General features: G+C 40.3%; 1 protein-coding gene and 1 long non-coding RNA gene across 3 annotated transcripts in view; one reads left to right on the top strand and one right to left on the bottom strand.

Moving 5' to 3' along the window:
- Positions 1–1,810, top strand: part of LOC125754861 (uncharacterized) — a 16,729-nt gene extending 14,919 nt beyond the window's left edge. Inside the window, exon 3 of the long non-coding RNA XR_007409845.1 lies at positions 1,385–1,810. This is a non-coding gene — a long non-coding RNA (uncharacterized LOC125754861). The remainder of the gene's footprint in view (positions 1–1,384) is intronic.
- LOC112653468 (proline-rich protein HaeIII subfamily 1-like) overlaps positions 1–19,840 on the bottom strand; it is a 29,759-nt gene that overhangs the window by 2,635 nt on the left and 7,284 nt on the right. Inside the window, exon 1 of one of the 2 annotated variants that reach the window (XR_003132197.3) lies at positions 6,030–6,496. The exons of the other annotated variant lie outside the window; for it this stretch is intronic. The gene's annotated coding sequence lies outside the window, so the exon portion shown is untranslated. Of the gene's footprint in view, positions 1–6,029; positions 6,497–19,840 lie in introns of those variants that run through there. 2 annotated transcript variants of the gene reach the window in all.

Here is a 19,840-nt window from a genome sequence, read left to right as displayed (position 1 = left end):
GTGTTTTCTTAAAATTCCAGTTTTTATTGGTCAGAATCTACAACTCTAAGAACAATGACAACAAAAAAATCGTATCATCTATTTCAAAGACCAACTCACTTAACTAGTTTTGTCTTCATGGATCAATTTGGATACAGGTTAATACCAGAACAGTGGTCCTCACAGGAGGATGGTTTTTTGCCCCCCAAAGGACATTTGGCAATGTCTGGAGACATTTTTAGTTATTTTTAGTTGTCATGATTTGATGAGTGGGTGCTGACAGCATCTGGTGTTTAGAAGTGAAGGGTGCTATTAAATATCCAACAATCCTCAGACAGTCCCCCACCCCTTCCACATGCACCCATGCAACAAAGAATTACCCAGCCCAAAATATCAGTAGTGCTAACGTTGAGAAACACTATGCTATGGAGAATAGAGGCATGGATTATGGAGTCAGAAGGAGTTGTATTGGAATCCCAGCCTGTGGCTTCTTCGTTTGTGAAGAAGAACCTTGAGTAAGTTACTCAACCTGTCTGATCTTAATTTCAGAAGTGGAGACCAACTTCACAGGTTTCATGTGAGAAGTATATGAAAAAGGGTATGTAAGATCTGGCCAAAAGTAAATAATTAAGTTTTGGTTCCCTTTTCTTAATAGTAAAGTACAACATAAGTGAGTTCAAAGTGAGTTCTGGAAGAGAAGAACTTAGTAAATGTTTACATTTTTCACTGATCTGATCATATCTTAAGGTTTTATTATTTTTGTTTTTAAAGATTTTATTTATTTATTCACAAGACACACACACACACACACACACACACACACACACACACAGAGGCAGAGACACAGGCAGAGAGAGAAGCAGGCTCCATGCAGGGAGCCTGACATAGGACTCGAACCTGGGTCTCCGGGATCACGCCCTGGACTGAAGACAGGTGCTAAACCACTGAGCCACCTGGGCTGCCCTCTTAAGGTTTTATTACTGGTTTTTAGATAGTAAGTTCCAGATTGACTTTATGGAATTGAAGAGAATGTGTCCTATTGGTTTGAGAGACTGCAGAAAAGCTCTTAGATCCCAATTGGGATCTTTCTGGTCACGGTTCCAATGGCTTCATAGATTTTGTGTGATATCCTCAGGAAACAGATAGGTTTGGAGTCAGATAGACCTAGATTCAAATTTTCTGTCTGCATTTCTTGGCTCTGCGACCTTGGGTACAAGATAGTCTTTGAGTAAACCTTAGTGTTCCTTATTGGCCAAATGAGAATCACAGTTTTTATTTTCCAGATTTAATTTTGAGCTCTAAGTAATATAAACAAACAGAGCCAACACCAAGCTAGACAGTGCTGCCTTAACTGCAATAATCTGAAGTAACAGTTCTTGTTTTTATTTTTCTTGTTTCATTAAAGAGATGAGAGGTTGGCCAAAAGGAAGAGACCAAGCTTAGCCTTCAGGGTGGACAGCCCAAGTCTCATGGGAGAGATGAAGGAAGAAAGCTCGCCTTGAGTGAACATCCTGTTCACAGAAACCAACCCTACACTTTTGAATCAGATCCTTGAGCATATTGGAAGTAAAAAGGCTCCTAATACTCCGCGTGTGGTTTTTAAAGAGAGGAAGTGGTCAGGTACCGCATATTACCAAGAAGAGCTCTGTGACAGATTGTATTTTACAAAGATGTCTGCGATAGTTTCCCATCACAGACCACACATTGAGAAATGCTGGAAATTAATGCAATGTATTTATATTTCAATATAACTTTTGATATGCTCATTTGTTTCAAATTATCAATGTAATACAAGCTCATTATGAGAAATTTGGAAAATACAATAAAAGAGTGTGAGCTTAAAAAAAAACAAGTTAGCACTGGTATTAAAATATCTTTTGGATGAATTTCTGTTTTCAAGTGTTTAGCTACATAGTTCAGATACAAAATTATAAGTGACCATGATGCTAAGGCTGTGTCTTCACATGCAAAACAAAGTGCAAATTAAGATAATTATTGCAAAAATTTAGGCCTAGAACTTGCTTACCTAGACAATCCCTATAATTAAGGAAAGGTGTTTGGGATAATTGCCTCAATTTACCACTTCAGTTGGTTGAGGGAATGAGGTATCAGGAATTGGCTGGCATAAGTTTTCTTTTCTGATTGTATAAAATGCTTAATCAGACCATTTTTCTCAAAGTATTTTTTTGCTCAATGAAAAGCCTTTAACGAAATATTAAACATACTTTGATTGAATTGTCAAAAGAATCTTCCTATTTTCAATGCCCAAATTACCAATCAATTCTATCAATTTAGTTAAAAAAAAAAGAAAAAGAAAAAGAAAGAAAGAAAGAAAAGAAAACCAAAAAGCAACCAAGCCATTTAACAATTTCAAAACATATATTTCTAGGTATAAAACCTTCCCTGGAATATTTGTAACAAGCAAAATAAAATGTACCCTCCACATTGTTCTGAGTTATGCCCTATCAGATTTATAAAAACAAATAGGGGGTGAGCCGCACTTGGACAGAGTTTCCATTTGCCTCCATAGCATGTGCATATTGTGGGGTGTTAGGTAATGAGATGATCTGAGGAGGGAGAAAAGGGGGGGGCTACAGTCCAACAACTTAGATCAGATTGCAAATATTGTCTTTTATAAGACTAACCTAAAATATTAGCTTTCTAAAAGATGTTCAGAAGGTACATTTTAGGAGTGCTTCCCATCTTGTCCTCTGTGTCTTATATTAAAGGATGCTGAATAAGTTGTCAGGTACAGCTTACTATCAAGAATCATGAGGAAAATTGATATAAAATGAAATAATCAGAGGAGTAGATAAGAGGCATGCAAGGTCTCCCTGTGGCCTTTGATCTCACCAGGAAAGGAAATGTAGACCTTGAAAAGCAAAGCTGGGGTGGGGGTACCTGGGTGGCTCAGTTGGTTGAATGTCTGCCTTTGGCCCAGGTCATGATTTCAGGGTCTGGGATCCATCCTAGCTCCATGTCAGGCTCTCTGTTCAGCAGGGATCCTGCTTCTACCTCTACCTGCCACTCCCCCTTCTTGTGCTCTCTCTCTCTCTCTCTCTCTCTCTGTCAAATAAATAAATAAAATCTTAAAAAAGAAAAAAAGAAAAAGCAAAGCTGGAACTCAGCAGGCCCGGGGCACATACCATGGAAAAACCATTTGTGAGGGAGGGAGATTAGGGCTTGGGTCAGCAGCGGAGGGAACTAGACTGGACTTCTGATGGATGTCATGCAAAGCTGCCAGTTTACGTCTTCCCACCAGCACACTGTCCACCTTTTGAAACCTCACTTCCATTGTCGGGTTGCTGAGTGTTTTATTTCTTACATTCAAGATGGCCAGCTTGAGAAGGGACTGTCACTTTGAGTCATATCATGCCAAAAGGAAGACAGTATAAGCACAGGGAGGCTCTGCCTTGCAAAAAAAGTGTCTGGTTAATTCAGACTTGGTTAATTTCTCAGCTGTCACCCATGATATCAAACAATTTAACTTTCTACCTGTCGTCATTTTGAAGATGCCTATGTGTAAAATCACGATTTCTTGATGAATAGTTGTTTGCCAAGATGTATCTTATGTTTTGTAGAATGCTAAAATGCACCGAATGGGAGAATCTGCAGGCTTTGTTCAAAGCCCTCTACTGCCTTGAAATGTAGTACTTTGTACTTGGCAAAATGCAACAAAGCCTAATAACCCAGACAAATACTTTTCTGAAACTTCTAGTTGCTATTCTAAAGATTCATAAATAAATGTGGCTGGTTTCGAACTTACTGGGGCAACGATTGATATATCTGGTTCTTCTCACAGGAGGTGGGTGTCCTGGTGAGGTGTGTGTGGTGTGGGAATCAGTCACTGTCCAACTGGGACTCCGCTGTTCCTCAGATCATCTCTCCCTAATTCACATTTCCTGTTACAGTGGTAACTGGAGGTAATCAAAAGCAGTAGGATATTTATTTTCTGGGTTTAGCTGATTAAAGAGAATCTAAGAGGTACCTTGTAACCTTTGTGTGCCTGCTCAGACAGTGGGGTTCTTTCCACTGAGGCAGCTCCTTTTCCTCTAAAATCAATCCAAATGATATCCTCAACTGGTCCTATATTTAACTAAAATAAAATAAACCAAGGGAATACCTGGGTGGCTAAGTGGTTAAGTGTCTACCTTGGGCTCAGGTCGTCATCCCAGAGTCCTAGGATAGAGTCCCTCATTGGGCTCCCTGCAGGGAGCCTGCTTCCCCCTCTGCCTATGTCTCTGCATCTCTCTGTGTCTCTCATGAATAAATAAATAAAATCTTAAAAATAAATAAATAAACTGAGGTTTTTATTCCATCACTTAGGGTACATAATAACTGGTCTATTACCTATTTTTAAGAAAAGTAGCAAGTATTTAAATGATATGACTTCTTCATAGAGTAAAGATAAACTCTTTTCCAATTCTTGCCAAGAGCAATTTCTTAACTAGGGTGGAATGGGAAGGGAGGGAAGAAACAAAAAATCACCAAAAATAGGTGTTCTGTATGAAAAATCAGTGGATGACTCTAATATCATCTCAAGAGTAAAAAGGAACAATAATAATAATAAATGGCAAATCAGAAACGGATAGTACTAAATTTCCCTCCCTTTTCACCACCTTACAGGATATCCCGTCTAGCTGCAGAAACAAAACATGGAAATGAATCAGTCGATAAAGGATTTTCTCCCATTAAAGATGTCAGTGATTTTGTCCCATGCAGGGGAAGTTAAACATTAAGATAGATGTTCACAATCTGTGGACGCCACAGCACCACCTCCTCTTTACGCCCCGCAGGGGGATGCAAACTTTTCTGTGTGTGATAAAGAACATCAAGAGCAGAAGCATTTTATCTAAGTATGATAATACATCACGCCACAGGCTGACCTAAATATTTAATTTTTCCAACACTGATTAGTCTTTTGACTTCTCTTTTGACTGCTGCCATACCTGACGACTTGCCTTTTTCTTACTACATCTCAGAAAGTGACATCTAGTCTCTTCTAACTTCTTTGAGGGGACAGGGATGGAGTCGTGAAATTAGTAACAGTCGGTGTGGAGCCCACAAGAGAGAAGAAGAGAAGCTCTTAAATTCAGGAGAAATTCAGAGGTCATTCAAAAATCATTGCAGGGGTGTTCACTTCAGAAAGTTGCAAATTGCCTGTAAACAGCTTATATTTTTCACAAGCTGAAACTGAAAAGGTTAGGGATGCTGGGGAGTTCAGTGGTTAAGCATCTGCCTTCAGTTCAGGATGTGATCCCGGGATCCTGGGATCGAGTCCAATATCCAGCTCCCCAGCAGGGAACCTGCTTCTCCCACTGCCTGTGTCTCCACCTCTCTCTCTGTGTCTCGGTGAAAAATACATAAAATCATTTTTAAAAATCTGAAAAGGTTAGTTTGATAGTAGTGATCCCTTCATCATGTGTTCCTGTATCAAAGCATTGAGTGGTATACCTGAAATATACACAATTTGTATTTGTCAGGTTTGCCTCAGAAAAGCTGAAAATTAAATTAAATGAAACATCAGGCAAGGAAAGGAAGGAAGGAAGGTAAGAAGGAAAGGAAGGGAAAGTCTATTACATTCCCAAGGTTCGTATGACTGAGAAATGAACTTGTCCTAAAAATCAGGTTTAAGACATCGATTCGATGTTTAGAAGGGCTTCGGCTTTCCACTTTCCCAGAAAGAGAAACTGAGTATCACACATGGTTGGGATGTTGGGATCAAGATGGAGGATTCTCTGGGATGAAATATTTAAAGGAAGAGATGAAGAAAGATTAGTGTAATGCTCACTTCAGGCAGCTTCTAGGGCAGTGCTTGTCCAAATTTGCACGGCCAACTCCCCCCACCCCAGGACATGTGGTCAGTTCTGCGGGGCTTGCCACAGACATCAACCACTTCTGTGACACGCTGGCTGCAGTTCAACAGTAAAGCATGCATATCCTCTACTGAGCATTTGGGGGCCTGCAGGCACCGAGGTATGATATAGATGGCAAAAAAAAAAAATAATAAAATAATAAAATAAAAGGAAAAGTATGATCTTAAAACTCACCACTGGAAGCCATCTAGGTGTCCTGCTCAGGCTTCCAAAGTGGGCATTGAGACAGGCCACCCAAACTGCTGATATCCTTCATTGACTCTTTCAGAGCGATCGTGAGCCTAATGACTTTGTTTTTAGGTTTTGGAACTGAACTTTACAGGGACCGATTCCAATCCTGGGTGGTGCTGAGAAAAACTGAAGTCTCAACCAGAATCTGGCAGAGACCACCAGACGCGTTTCATGTGAGGGCCTTTTCCCATAATCTGACCAAAATGGTTTATGAATGTTCTGGGGAGCAAAAAGCAGGTCCCAGAGGCCGAGAAAGGGCCGTGCCCTGCTCCCAGCTAGGAGACCACACAGCCGTCCTCTTTCCCCTCTGAGTATTTATAGTCAGAAAAACCACACCACCCCTCTCATTCGGAAGCTAAGGGTGAAAGTGGAAAAAGCCAGCAAACACAAATTGCATCCTACAGCTGAGAAAGCCTCTCTCTTGGAAAAGCTAGAAAATAAATAAATAAAGGGGGAAATCCAAATGGGATTGCTCTTCAAACACACAAATGATCTTATGTTAACAGTTGGGATTAAACAGCTGTCTCGTGGTTATGTGATCATAACAGATGCTGTGTGCAAACGTTTCCTGCTAGCTTTGTTTTGGTTATTGCTGTTTGTGCAGTTCAATGGGCTGAATTCAGCTTAAGGGATACAGGTTTTTATTATCCTTCTGTGCTGCACGGGCAGCTTCATCATCTCTTTAAGAGGGAAGGAGGCGAGTGTGAGGCAGAGACGGAGGGGAAATGGAGGGTGGGTTCTCCGATGTCACATCGGGAATGATGTCACATTGATGAAATTCCAACACACTGGTTTATGACCACTTTGCCATGAAAGTGGTCCCCAGTTCTATTATGTGGCTGTGTTCCACCCCCGCCCCACCCCCCACCCCGACCCCACCCCACCCCCTGCCTTGTGGAGGCTGTCCTTGGGTCCTGGGCAGTTTATGCAGCTGGAATAGAATTTATAGAACATAGAGAAAGGCTTTTTGATGACTAACAGCTTACAACCTCGTAATGATCCCCATTCCGTCTCTTTTCTTCCCATGCCCTCCAGAGATAAAATACCCGAGTGGATTTTGATTTTCTCCTAGAAATTGTATTTCATCCTAGGAGTGGGGATCGCCCTATCTATGTCAGCCAAGTGACATAGCGAGCTGCCACTATTTTTTGCAAGTTCAAATCTGGAAGCCATTTTGGCCTGAATTATATTACTTGTTTAAACCAAAATATCCTCTTGACTCAAATTCTTCAGAGAATGGCCATGATTCATAACCCACTTTGCCAACCAGAAGATTTCACTTTTATTACTGATGTTTTCCAATTTTTTTGATCTGATGTAAATGGCAGAAATAATGTTTCTGGGTTCAAAAAGCACCTGGCTGCCTTGAGGAGGAGACAGGGAGAGTAATGTGGTCCATACTTAGCAGGTCAGGCGTGGGTGCTGGTTGCTCATTCCTGCCACTCCCCAGGACCTTGGTCCTCATGTTGAAAAGGCTGCTCATCAGGCAAACAGCTACACAATCGCCGGCTGGTAGCTCATCTGCTTTTTGTAATTTTGGATGGGGAACAGAGGGAGTGGCTTTCCATCACTTAACACTTTTTTCTTATGAATCATACCTTTGAATTGGACATCTTACCATGGCCAAGTCTCTCCCAAGAACATCTTTACTACTAAAGAGGAGGTTTTAATAACATATGCACACACTTAAGGAACCAAACTTAAAACACCTCTTATTCTCTCTCAAATAAAAGGGTTTAATGATTACTCCTTGGGGCTCTTCAGCTCACAGAGTGAAATTAGACCTCCTCTGATAAGTTGTCAAAGCAGTCACATTTCTATAATGTTATCAATATATTTAAAGGTGACCTCATATGCATTCAATGCTTGATCCTATGAACAGCTTCTAGAAATATTTTCAAATCTTACAGAAAAGCAAGACAAGACCCATTTTATAGGCTGAGCACCACATGGAAGTTGCCCAAATTTATAAAGCAACAAGTGGTAGAGCCCACAATGGTTCCCAAATCAGGGATCTATGGCCACGTGATAAAGGGAATTGAGTAGAGCATTTGCCCCAGGGACCACTGCTGTTGTCTTTGTCCTTTCTCATTAGGTGAGTTAGTGGGATGAAGCCACACTACCTCAGTGTTACCTCTGTTGCCTCTACAATACAAGAGCAAACATCAGCACTTATTCCAGACTATCTAGATGCTCTAGGAATTTGAGCCTAGAACTGAATATCAACTTCCTTTGTGGAATCAAGCCTGTGCCAACATCAAGACAAAGATCTTTCCAAAGAAGATATACAAACAACTAATAAGTACATGAAAAAGGTGCTCAATATCCCTCATCATTAGGGAAATGCAAACCAAAACTACAGTAGGACATTACTTCCACCCATTAGGATGGCTACTAAAGGGGAAAAAGGTGTTGACGAGGATTTGGAGAAATCAAGATCCTAGACACTGTTAATGTAAAATGGCCTAGCCAGTGAGTCATACAGTATGGCAGTTCTTCAAAAATGAAGAGTGGAATTACTGTACGATCCAGCGATTCTACTCCTAGATATATACTTAAAAAAAATAAAAACAGGGCAGCCCTGGTGGCTCAGCGGTTTAGTGCCGCCTTCAGCCCAGGGCCTGATCCTGGAGGCCCAGGATCGAGTTCCACTTCAGGCTCCCTGCATGGAGCTGGCTTCTCCCTCTGCCTGTGTCTCTGCCTCTCTCTCTCTCTCTCTCTGTGTCTCTCATGAATAAATAAATAAATAAAAATCTTTAAAAAAATAAAAACAGGGTCTTGAAAACATATTTGTAAACTCATGTTCATGGTAACCTTGATCACAAGAGCTAAAAAGAGAGGACGCCTGGGTGGCTCAGCAGTTAAGCGTCTGCCTTCGTCCCAGGATCGAGTCCCACATCGGGCTTCCTGCATGGAGCCTGCTTCTCCCTCTGCCTGTGTCTCTGCCTCTCTCTATATATCTATATCTATATCTATATCTATATCTATATCTATATCTATCTATCTCTCTGTGTGTGTGTCTCTCATGAATAAATAAATAAAATCTTAAAAAAAAAACCAACAACAAGCACTAAAAAGTAGGAGTAACCCAAGTATCTACCAGTGGATGAATGGATACACAAAATGCGCTCTACACATAAAATGCAATATTATTCAGCCTCAAGAGGAAGGAAATTTTGTCACATGCTGCAACATGGATGAAATTTGGGGTCATGATGCTGAGTGAAATAAGTGAGTCACAAGAAGAAGACAGATACTGTATGAATCCAATCAAGCAAAGTACTTAGAGAAGTAAAATGGAACACAAGCAGAATGTGGTAGCCAGGGTTTGGGGAAGAGAAAATGGGGAGTCTGTTTAATAGGCACAGAATTTCAGTTTGGGATGATGAAAAATTTCTGGAAATGGGTGTTGGTGATGATTGTACCACAATATGACTATACTTAATGCCACTGAACTGAACTATACATTAAAAATTTTATTTTATATGGATTTTACCACAATACAAAGAAATCAGAGTTTAAAAAGAAAAAAACAGAAACCAACAACAGCAACAACAAAACCCACAAAAGTTCCCATGGTCACCTAGAACCTGAAAGTTTCAATCTCCACACACTGCTCCTGTTAGCATCTTGCTCTTGCCCCTTCTCCATATATGTTCTGAATGTAACACATACTGAGCACTTCAGCATCATTGCATATCCATATACTATAGTGCGAACCAATTAAATATCTATGGGAGAAGTGCAAATCAAGCACAGAGAGGTTTGATTTATACTCTTTCCTTGATGATTAGAAGTATCCCTAGGATCTTCTTTCTTTTCAGGCTTGATACCAATTAAAATGCAAGTCTTTCCAAGAGAGAATATTTCAAGTATTTTCATCTTTGAATAAACTTCAGATCCTTTCATCTTCTGCCTCTTTTTCTAAAATGAAGCATCCTTGTGTTACAAAGGTAATAAAAGAGTTAATAGCTAATACATACTAACAACTCTGTACAAACTGTCAAGACAGAGACAAACAGCCCCACAGAAGAATAAGCTTGAGCTCTGAGAAGGTAGTGGAGCAGCCAGTCCACAAAGCCCCCGGGGAAAGTAAAAAACGGTCAAAGTGGCTTGGTGGCAGGAAAATGAAAATAACAAAATAGTGAAGGTATCATTTTATGTTCACCAAGCTGACAAAATTGAAAGAAAAGTCTCTATCACCTACTGATGCCAAGAACATGTGTCAAAGAGTACAATTTATATACAGTTTGTAAAAACGTCAAGCCTTTTTGCATTTTAGGAAAGCAATCTGATAACAAATCTTAGGTTAAAAGTATCTATATCTTTCCATTCAGCAGCCCCACTCTCAGGAATACACCCCCCAGAATCATAGCTGTCCTCTTTCAGGCAGTATGTGGGATGTATATAAGAATGTTGGCTATAGTGTTCTTCATAGCTAGAAAGAAAGAAGGAAGGAAAGAAGGCAACAGAAGGAAAAACATAAGTAAAGGAAACAAGAATAAAGATTCAAGCTCAGTAACCCCATTGCATGGGCTATAATGCAACCACTAAAAAGAGAAAGAAATAGAGCCATAGCAGATGACTCAGATGGAATTCCATGAAAAATTGTTGAGTAGGAAAATCCTCGTGTAGGAAGTATAGTTCATTTTGGAGAAACAAGTAATCACATGCAGGCACGTGTGCGTGCGTGTGCACACACACAGACATGCCTCTAGATCCACTGATTGAGGATCATAGGATTATATTTGTATAAGAATGTATGTGCTTGAAGACATATGGAAAGATTATTACTGGGTAATTCATATTATTTCCCTGTGGAGAAGTAGGCTGATGTGAGCAGAGAGAGAGGGGGAAGTGAATTCACGAGCTGAAAAGAAAAAGAAAAACACTATATAATGGTACCAAAAATGAAATATATTTTCCACATTGCATATTTCTTATATGTGGGCATACACACAAAGAAATCCATATTAAAAAACACAAATTATAGTAGCTTTTAATAACTAAAAACCTGAAAAAATGAGGCTTCATGAAAGATACTACCTGCTACTCTTATGATTACTGTGATACTTTGCTCAGTTAGAAAGAAAAATCAGTGACTCAGGTCATTCAATATGAGTTTTGATGATGCAAAAAATTCGTTTGGCGATAGCCTTGGGAATTAACTGATTATCATTTTTGCTGTTCTGTGTATCTCTGGTTCTAGGAAGCAAAATAGTGAGGAGGGGGTAGTTCACGGCGCAGCATCACGTACTCAAAATGTAAGAGTAGGGTCACCTGTAACAAGGGGTGAAACATAAGGTCATTAGTTATTATTCGAAGTCACAATCAAACACAAGCAACTGAGTTATGTCACACATCATTCCCCAGTTCCAGGAAGGAGTCTTGGAGAGGAATAGCTGAAGACAGCAACACAGGACCGTACTTGCCTCTGGTGGCAGGATATGCTTCTCAACACATAATCATCCTCTAAACTGGCTTCCTAATTTGTATTTCTAAAATCAGAATACAATTTGCGAAAGTGAAGATGGGGCTGTATGATGCCACAAAATTCTCATTCCTGATTTTATCATTTTGATTCGTCTCTCAGTTGGCCAGTATCTAAGTGTGAATTTGTTTTCAAAAATCATGATACATGGATGATCAATTTTCATATTATTTGAAAATGTACCTATGAAGCCTTTCCATAGCAGAGAAATATTGGCTAGTGACGATACTGTGAGTCACAGTCGAATCCCCTTCAGACTGAGGAGATGCTTTTTTACTACCTTTATTGTTTTCAGCAGAAAAGTCTGAGGTCAGCCTGTTTTGTATTATTTTATCGGTCTTTTTAAAAATTTTTTTTCTTTTTATTACCATATGCCGATATGATACGGACTTCCATAATTTAATTATCATGCCAACCTGTTATTTTTTTCATGGAAGTTGCTTATTCTGCTTTGAGACTATTTGCTGTGTCTATTTCAGTTTTTGTAACACAGTACAGTTTTCTTTAATTTTGTCTTTGAAAATTGTTTCTGTTCCAGCTGTTCTGTCTTCTTCCTCCAAAACTCTTATGAATTTCTGTTTTACTATCAATTTCTTCCACATTTTTACTTCATTTTCCCTTGAGTATTTATTGCAGTGTCTGTAGTTTGTTCTTGATATTTTTTGTGGGTTTTCCATTTTTCAACATGATTTCTGCCCCTTACTACTGTCCATACTTGCTCTAGTGAAACAATTATATTCTAGGTTTATTTTGTATCACTGGTATGATACATCACAGTTCTGATATTATGCAGGACTCCAAGTTGGAAATATCTTTGTAAGTTGGCTTAATTTCTCTCACACAGTTTCTAACTCCACAGATGCCAAAATACGTGTTGTTATCATCTCCAGGAACATTCCTTAAGATATGTATTAGTTTCCTATTGCTGCTATAACAAATTTAGTGGCTTAAAACAACACATTTATTGGGGCGCTTGAGTGGCTTAGTCACTTAAGCATCTATGTTCGGCTCAGGTCATGATCCTAGGGTCCTGGGATTGAGCCCCATGGGGCTCTCTGCTCAGTAGGGAGCCTGCTTCTCCTTCTCCCTTGCCTTCTGCTCTGCCTGCTTGTGCTCACTATCTGTCAAATGGATAGATGAAACCTTTATAAAAATACATTTATTATCTTATAGTTTTGGAGGCCAGAAGTCTAATACCAATTGGCTGGGCTAGGTTGCTTCTAGAGGCTTTATGGAGAATATATGTTTCCTTGCTTTCTACAGCTTCTAGACACCACTTATATTCATTGACTCATGACCGCCCCCAATACTGCAACCTCACCCCTTTCTCTAAGCCCGACCCTCCTGCCTCCTCATATAAGGACCCTTGTGATTACATTGGATATCTAGGATAATCTCCTCATCTAAAAAACCTGAATCACATTTTCAAGGTTGCCTTTTGCCACGTAACAAAGCCATATTTACAAGTTTGTAGATTTAGGACATGGACATCTTTTGGGGGGCCATTATTCAGTCTACTACAGAAAAGTTCATATGTGATTGATTATCCCAGTCACTGGCAAGTGTACAAATGCCCACTAGGCCTTTTTCTTGTAATCCTCCCTTCCAGGTTGCTGGAAGTCCATGAGGATGGTTGCCAGAAGGTAAGCCTGTATGCTATCTCATATCTTTTCAGAATAAACAGACAGTAAGTAAACTGCTTTCCTGAGTTCTGTGGCCCATGCTAGCCAATGATTTGAATCCAAGGAGGGGTTCATGGGAACCTGTGACTTATAGCTGATTGCTGAGAAGCACAGGTGCTAACCTGGCCTTCGAATGGCATCTGAAGTGGGGGTGGGGCAGTCTCATAGCCTTTCACCTGTGGGATCTGACACTATCTCCAGGTAGACAGTGTTGAAATTGAGTTACATTGTAGGACACATAACAGGTGCCACAGAGAATTGCTTGGGGTGAGGAAAAGCCTACATAGCTGGTATCAAAGTGTGGTACCAGGATGAAACAAACTAAATAAGAAGCATGCTGGAGAAGAGTGAGTGTTCCTACACCCATTCTTTTGCATTTTGCCAATGAAATCAAACTGTTCCTTGGATTTTTTTTTTTTTTTATGGTTCTGGCAGGAGACTACATGCTGTTTATTTATTGCTTCTGTGGTGAAATTATCTTGGTTCTTCAAGTCATTGTTGGTGCTGTTTCCTCTCCGTGCCAATGTTGAACCAACGTGCCCTCCATCCAGAACTTGTGTTAAGTGGAGCCCTCTGAACACCACTCACAGTCCACTTGGGTGCTGCTTGAAAATCTCTTCTGAGAGCTTCAGCTGTTGCCTGTTCCATGCCACCTGACCTACCCCAATTCCCAGTATTTAATTCCAGTGACTATGCTAGGCAAAAATTATATCTGATCCAAATCCTACTGCCTGTATATGTGGTTTATCAAAAAACTCTAGAATCTGCCATCCCTTAAAAGACTCCTCTGGTATATCCCACACATCCGACGATGACACTTGCTATGGCCCTTCCCCACCTTAGGATCCGTAGCTCTCCATTACACATACACAACACTGGTGTCTCTTTATATTTTTCTGGAAATTAGAGAATGCCTACCAATGTTAAAAAGTTACGTATTCATCAACAGGAGAGAGCAGGGAGAAACTGAATTCTGAGATCCTCAAAAAAATCTGTAGCTACATATTGTATTGCTAGAGAACCTAAATGATGGTTCTCATGGGAGGCAGTGGGTGTGTGTGTGGGGGGGTGGGTGAGGAGGAAGGGAAGTGCAAAGAAAGAATCTTTAAGCTTACATTCATCCTGATGGCATTGCATGGGTGATGATGGATCGATTTACCTTTTCTGGCCAACCTCCAATTAGTGAGAATTGTTCTCAATTTTGCTAAAAGTTGTCTGTCAATGATAGTGTTAATTTTTTTTTAAAGATTTTATTTATTTATTCATGAGAGACATGGGGGGCGGGGTGGAGAGAGAATGGCAGAGACACAAGCAGAGGGAGAAGCAGGCTTCCTTCAAGGAACCCAATGTGGGACTCGATCCCGGAACTCCAGGATCACGCCCTGAACCAAAGGCAGATGCTTAACCGCTGAGCCACCCAGGAGTCTCAATAGTGTTATTTTTTATCTTTTTCCATGACTTCATACGAGTGAGGGTTACTATACACATGACATTTTGAATCAAAGTTCTTATACTTTCTTTCTCTTCTAGAAGAAAACCAGAAAGGACTGGAAGGGAAGGAGAGTTGGGAAATGTAGAGGAAAAAGATCTATGCAACAGTAGCTGGGAGATGGCAGGCAGTGAGCACATGTGAGGGATGGGTTATGGGTTCTGAGTCTTATTCTGTGAACTAGTGTGAGACCATACCTTAAAAAAAAAAAAAAAAAAAAGGCACATTGGGTTCTGCATCCTCAAATTTATTTGCAAAATGTGGTAATATTTATTTAGCCATAGCCTTTGGGTTTGCTCACAGCTTTCTGGTCAATAACCCCTCTTGGTTTCCAGGTCAGAATTCTTTTCTCCACAACTAAACTCACCTGATCCCGGTAATTCTTTTTTTTTTTTTTTTTTTTTTTTTTTTAATGATCCTGGTAATTCTAGTTACTCCTTCAACTGTATTCTTCCCTGGACCTCTTTTTCAAAGTTCCTCTCTCTCCCTCTCTCTCCCTCTCTCTCTCTCTCTCTCTCTCTCTGTGTGTGTGTGTGTCTGCTGTGATAAATGCTAAGTGGCCCCTCCTTATTTCTCAGGAATTTCTCACCAGCTCATCCTGGGACACTTCATGCCCTTCTAGTTGCCTGAACCGTGCAACCCATGGAAAATCATCCTGCTGGCACCTTTGGCTCTAGGAAAACCTTCTCTGTTGTTCTCCATTCCTGTTTCTGCTCTGTTGAAACAGGCAGGTTCCCAGCCAACACCTTATTATAAGACCCACTCATCAAAAGCTTTTCTAATCGCACTTGCAAAACTCAGTTCATTTGCATGGTTTGAGGTCACTTTGTTTTGCTTTCCTCCAACAAACATAGAATGTTTGGGGGAGGGTTATTTATTTGCCACAATCTTTTTAGAGTTTGGCTTAAATTATTGAGTAAAATTGAGTCTGTTCCGTCCACATGGGAAGAAAATTGCTCAGCCCTCCCTCTTTGAGCCTCTTGGCTATTGAGACCCTAGACCCTTCCAGGCCTTTGCTAGATTGGCCTCATGTGCCTCATTTTGGCTTCTCAAAGGCCCATGTATTTCGCCTGCTTTGCTCAGCCTCTTTTTTCCTTGACTCTCTTCTTCCCTGAGGAGCAGGATACAATCACCACAGCTCTCTCAGTGGATCCGCAGCTCCTGATGGTAAGTTCACAGATTCTCTAATTTTATTTAATGGTTTCATAAAGAAGCAATGGAGATTGCAATTCTTTACAAAAGTTGACACCCAGGTCACTGCTTGCAGGAGGTTTAGACTATCCTTGTTTCAATGAAACAGATACATAGCATCTTCACAATCTTGGCTAGTTTTCACCTCTTTGTGGGATGGTACGGAACCACTTTGCTGGGAACTCTGCTTGTTTCTGGGAGTTAAGTCTCCCTAGTTGTGGCAGGAAACAGAGTCCGCTTGATCCTGTCTGCTACATGCTGAAGTAAGCTACTTGGACTCAAGCCTAAAACAGGATTCTAGGTCTGGCGAGATTCACACACACCTCTATTTAAAACCTGTTCCTGAATTTTCTATTCAGGTGCATTTTCCCAGTCATGCAGTCTGATTTCACTATATGGGAGACATTTCCTGACAGCCTCCAAGATTCACTTCCTGAGCTCCAGATAAATGTACAGTAACGTTACATATTTTTTTGCAAGGCTCCAAGACTTTCCAGAGTCAGAGATGGACATACTGCAAACTACCCTGAGGGCAGGTGAGCTCCATCCATCCCAGATTATTATATCCTGAAGAAGTACAACAAGGAGAAACAGAGGAAGATTTGGGAGATTATGTCACCCAGAGGTGATGTCATCCAAAAATTGGAATATCACCTTTCTCCTCTCTTCTACAATCATCTGAATCGTCTGTGATCTTCTTTTTTTAAGGATTTTATTTATTTATTTTGAGATAGAAGGAGAGCAGAGGGAGGAGAAGGGGGAGAGGGACAAGCAGACTCTGTGCTAAGTGTGGAGCCTGACACGGGCTCGAACCCATGGCCCTGAGATTATGACCTGAGATAAAAGCAAGAGGTAGATGCTTAACCAACTGAGCCACCCTGGCACCTCTGGTCTATAATCCTTAAGAGCCTTGGAAATTAATATGGAGTTCATTCTCATTCATTCATTTAACAAATACATTTTTTTTTTAACAAATACATTCTGAGCATCTACTCTGTAGCAGGAATTTGCTAGGTAGGAGGCACATACTGATAAAAAAGCAGGCAGTCGCTCACTGATGTCAATCTTGAAGCCTTAGGAGGAGACAAAGTTAACAAGTTTTTAAATGTTTCATTAAAAATAATAAGCAATAGTCAAAATGGTAACAATGTAAGTAAATAACAACTGGTGAATAGGAAAACAAACTATGGCATTCCCACACAATGAAATATTATTTGGCAATAAAAAGGAATGAAATACTAGTGTGTGTTATAACACATAAAGATGGATCTTGAAAACATAATGCTAAATGGTCTTTTGTATATAGACCACATTTTAAATGTATTCATTTATATGAAATGTCCTCAAAAGGCAAGTCTACAGAGATGGAAAATACATTAATGGTTGCTTGGGCCTGGGATGGAAATGAGGAGTGACTCTCAAAAGGCAAGAAAGAAATGTTCTGAAATTAAACTGTGGCAATGGCTGTACAACTCTTTAGGCTTAAAGTATAAAATATTGAATGTACACTTAAAACAGAGAAATTTCATGGTATATAAGTTATACCTCACAGCACAATTTTAAAAAATCTTTAAGAACTAATTGGGCCAATAAATCCCAGAAATTCTTACTTGATAATGAAAAATTATTGCTCTAAAGGAATTAAAGGGGGGGTGTGTGTGATAAAGGATCAGTGTGTCTATGTATGTGTCGCCTTAAATCAGGTGGCAGATGAATATTTTGCTCAGGCAATAACACTTAAGGAGAAATCAGAAAGGTAAGAAAGAGCCAACCACAAGAAACTCAGATGAAAGAGACTATGAATGAGAAGGATTAGTGTGCACAAAGGTCCTGGGATGGGAAACCTTCGGCCTTACTGAGGAACTGAGGAGAAGCCCATGTGGGAGGGAACAATGTTGTATAGGGTCATATGCTCCATAGTAACTATCTGAGATTCTACTCTCAACATAGTATCAATCCACTGCAGAGCTTGAATCAGGGCATTAGTGAAGGTGGGGAAAATCAGATCAGATGCTGTTCCATAGCTCAGGAGAGAGATGATGATGTCTTAGATGAGGGCGGCAGAAGGACAGACAGAAGGATAGACAGAAGTAGATGCATATGGTATTGATACATGAGACAGACTCCACCACAATGGCTTTGAGGTTTGGGTTTTGAAGAGTGAGGTAGAAAGAGGAATCAAAGAGGACTTCCATATTCCAGTCAGAAAATTTACTAATTTACAATTTGCTTAGATGAGGAAGATTGAAGTAGGAACAGGTTTGGGCAGTAGGAGAATCAGGAGTTCCATTCTGGACACGTTGAGTTAAAATGTCTCTGAAACCAAAGGAGTAGTGCTGGAGAAGGCAAATGAAATGTAGGTTCGCAAAAGAGGCCCAAGGGTAGTGACCTGTGAGGCCAAAGAAAACACAAAAGAGCGTGATGTCACAGAATCTTAGAAAAAAGAGACTTGAGACAGTGAGAGAGGACACCATCGGTTATAATGTGGATTGGCACAATGGACACCCTGAGCTCAACTAAACCAATGTCTTATAGGTATGATGATAGGAGCCACACTGGAATCAGCTGAAAGGAGTGAGGATATAGAGGCTGTGTATGTGGATGACTCAAAATACTTGGACATGGAAGGAAGATGAAGACGTGGCAATACTTTTACGGAAATGAGGGATCAAGGGAATTCCAGCAGATCAGCTAGGATTTGTTTGGGCTCCAAATGATAGAAAACCCAACAACAACTTGATAGATGTCTATTTTTCTCCCCATTATGTTAAGCAGAAAGAAGTTTTGGGCTGTTGTGGTGGCTCCCCAAACACAAGGGCCCCCCAGATCCTTTGACCTTACAGCTATGTCAACACAAACATGAGAGGGAATGATGACAAGCTCAGGTCCTCCCATTTTGAGGATACTTCCAAGATGTTGAGGTACTGCATCTGCTAACTCAGTCACATGGCCACAGCTAGGTACAAGAGAAGCTAGACAACATTGTCTCTTCTGGGTGTTGATGGACTCAGCTAAAAATCAAGGGAGAAAGAAATGATGGTCATTGGAGATCAATTATCATCCTTTACCAGAAATAGGGTCGAGTTTTGTTTGTGTATCTTCTTTTTGTTTGGTGTTTGTACTGTTTAGTCTGTGAACTGATCCAGTAAAGGAGTCTTGGCTACAGGAGGGCAATGGACCAAAGCCCACAAAATCCTTGAGAAGGATGAGAAGACAGGATTCAGAGCCTAAGCAAAAGAACTGGCCTTTTGAAGGCAGAAGACTTCTTTCACCAGTTGTAGTTTTGAAGGAAAAAGGTAAGCCAGGGCCATTGCAGGGAAATTTTAATATTCGAATTATATAAAAGATGAGGGATTCCCAACTAATGGCATTTATTGTCCAGGTGACATTTGTAGCAAAGTTAGCTTAAAGTGGAAGTTCCAGTAGAGAGGTAAAGTGTGGGATGTTTTATTGTCATGGAGATCCAACATAGTGGGGAAACTGGGTGGAGCTACAGAGCAGTGGTAAGAGCCCATGGGAAGCTTGGGATATTATTCTTAAAAGGAACCAAGGTTAGCCAAGGTCAGACCATACTAGCAAAGTGAAGCTACTGGGACAGAAATGGGGAAGGAAGATGGTTGAATTAATCCAACGTCCGGGTTTGGCCAAGGCAACCTCTCTAGAGGCTAAAGAATGCAAAGGTGTTACAAAAACTTGGAAGGAAGTAATCACAATGTTCATCACCATAATGATCATCAATAAGTTTCAATCACAGCTCTTTATTTATGTAATACCTCATTTGCCTAGAGTACCTCTTGCTCAAAATAACTGTTACTGTGTAGCTTCTCTTTGTTGGTTCTTAAAATTTTTTTAACTTTCAGAGTTCGCAAGACGTTTTCCTATATACATGAAATTGTTCATC

The sequence above is a fragment of the Canis lupus genome, chromosome 3 (assembly GCF_003254725.2).
Source record: "Canis lupus dingo isolate Sandy chromosome 3, ASM325472v2, whole genome shotgun sequence".
Classification (NCBI taxonomy): Eukaryota; Metazoa; Chordata; class Mammalia; order Carnivora; family Canidae; genus Canis; species Canis lupus.
The sequence above is the reverse complement of the archived record's forward strand: the minus strand, read 5'-3'. Positions and strand labels throughout refer to the sequence as shown.